Source organism: Anopheles aquasalis, chromosome 2 (genome assembly GCF_943734665.1).
Source record: "Anopheles aquasalis chromosome 2, idAnoAquaMG_Q_19, whole genome shotgun sequence".
Taxonomy (NCBI): Eukaryota; Metazoa; Arthropoda; class Insecta; order Diptera; family Culicidae; genus Anopheles; species Anopheles aquasalis.
The window spans coordinates 16,110,001-16,112,500 of NC_064877.1; the positions used below are offsets into that span (position 1 = coordinate 16,110,001).

Genomic DNA, 2,500 nt, shown 5'->3' on the forward strand with positions numbered 1-2,500 from the left:
ATGGTAATGTGGAACCTGTCATGGTTTATTATTTTAATAATTACATTTCCACTTCTACGTCCCTCCTTAAGCAGCGGCTTCATCAGCGTTCGCTGGAGTATGGACCGTTCGATGATGTGAAGTTAATTAAATGAAGCGCATTCCACCAGATAGACCCTTTTGGATTATACTATTCGACTAACCGAATTATAAAGCGGCAAAGTGCAGGTAGAATTACCTTTTTGTGAAACGAATTTTCGATTCCAAACCAACTCAATCGCCGTATTGCTTACTGCCATTTGGTCCTCGCTTCCTGTCGAGCTATATTGCATTATGTGCTTACACCCGTCCACCGTGTCACCTGTAAACCATATCAAGTTGCACCTTCAAGCCCATTTACACGGCAACGGGGTTGAGGGAGCCAACCGGTTGCATCGAATCCGTGTTGCCGAGCTTCCGGACCTTCCCGGGCTGGCCATGTCTTACACTAGCGTTGATACATGGACAGCACGCAAGCGACATACCAGGTCATTCTCTCAGTGTTTCTCTCTCTCTCTCTCTCTCACTGTCTATGTTTAGAACATATTGTTTGCAAATTAGTCTAATTGGATGTAAACTAACCACAGGCTGGCGGTCTCGACGAGTCAACCCAAACAAACCATTGCCGTCGACCAAAGCTCTTCCTCACACAACCACAAGCCGTCCTCCCCTTTTGCTGACCACGAACCGGGGCATGTTTATGCGTCTAGTGTGTGGTGCTATGCTCATTCTGCTTCCGTTTAAAGAGAAATAGAATCGATTTTCTGCATTATTATTTCCATTGGACTCTGTGCGGAGCAAGAACTGCAAACTGTCCAACGCAAACAGACTGCAACGTGGCTGCTGCTGCGCTGCCGCTGCTGTACAACATTTTATCCAATGAAGCACATCGACATCTTACTCGATACCGTCCTAAAAGTGAAAGAAGTTGGATATGTCAAAGAACATTGCCGGGTGAAACTTATCAGACGACTTGTGACTTCGAAACATCTTCGAGGGGGGATCCGGAAACACCATCATCATGATTTAAAAATAAGTTCCCGTTCTGTCTCCTCCCCCTTCCTATCTGCTCTCCACCCCATAAAGTGTCCTTGTCAATGTCTTGCGACCAATTGCGGCTTATCGGCCATCGGGTATCGAAGGGAACGAGCATGACTGTGTGCGTGAGTAAAACATTGGCACCATCTGGCCACATTTCCTCACGCTCCAGAACCCGGCAGAAGACGTGAGTTCCGGTTCCGCTTTTCCAGCACATTGCGCACTACATTACGCCGCAGCCAAGCAGCCAACCAGAATTGATTTACAACCATTTCCTCACCCCCAAAAATCACACTCGAATTCGAGAATGAATGGGGACACGCGACGGAATGTGCTGTTCAGTCGGTGAGAGTCCATCGACTCTCAGTGTCTCTTCGATATCGGATCGAATCGATTTTCCACCGTGATGCTCGCTCCGAATGGTTTCTCGATAATCTTTAACTTACTGCGCAACTTTATGCACAGCAGGAAGGAAGGAAGCGGAAAGAAATCAGGCAACAGAAATGAAAGAGTATCTCATTAAAACGCCTTCGAATGGCCGGGCAGCCTTGCAATCGTTAGGGATTGCGCAAAAGTACGTACATTTGAGGTTTTTCTCTAGGACCATTTCTTTTTTACAACTCCATCCCAGCATGTTGGATTGCGCTCTGTCGGCTTATATCGGTCGGGCACAGGGCACTGCCCGGCCCAGTGTGCGATTGCAGGCCACCATTCTCGGGGGAAATCAGCCGGGAAAAACTTTTCCCATAAAACACATCCAGGCCAGGGCATCCTCCCTGGTGGACCGGTGGACCAAAGAAACCACGTTACGTATGAAGAAGGGGATGGCCGGCTTTCGGAAAGGGGTTGCAAATAGAAAATCGATATCGAGCAATTGGCCAGATGGAGTTGGAAGACTTTACTTTCCATCTATGTATGTGTGCGCCAACAAGAGGCTATAAATTAATGGGTTTTAAACGGCAATTTGTTGTTTGCCGGTAAGGCGTTCGATTGAAGTCACACTCGACGAAACACGGTCCGGTTTACCTTTTCCATCGGTACGAAATACCACCACGCGCACTACAGTGAGTGACAGTGGCAATGGGTTTGCTACGAAATCAAGGATTAAAGGTAAACGAAAACATTGCAACATAAATTACCTTCTGCCAACACTGGAGAACATCATTTAAATTCGTTATTTGATGTTTCATTTTTGCTATTTTCTGCGGTGCAGATGTTGTGCAAAAACGTCCCCAGGCTGTTGCTACATTTTCAATATTTTATGTCAAGATGAAATGCCGGCTCAGCGAGCTCCTAACGAACGACAGCTGTCAGCGCGCTCGACGACGCTGCCGGTTCCGGTGCGACATTCGGTTTTCAATCATGGCACCGGTGCCACCGGCTTTAGCCTTCGTTTGCCTAGTTTTACACTCGATAAGAAAAACTGCTAGCACCACGAAGAAAA

At 47.2% G+C, this 2,500-nt stretch overlaps 1 protein-coding gene across 1 annotated transcript in view; it reads left to right on the forward strand.

Annotated features, from left to right (window-relative positions):
• Positions 1 to 2,500, forward strand: part of LOC126580729 (protein tincar) — a 105,867-nt gene that overhangs the window by 75,643 nt on the left and 27,724 nt on the right. The window lies entirely within an intron of this gene.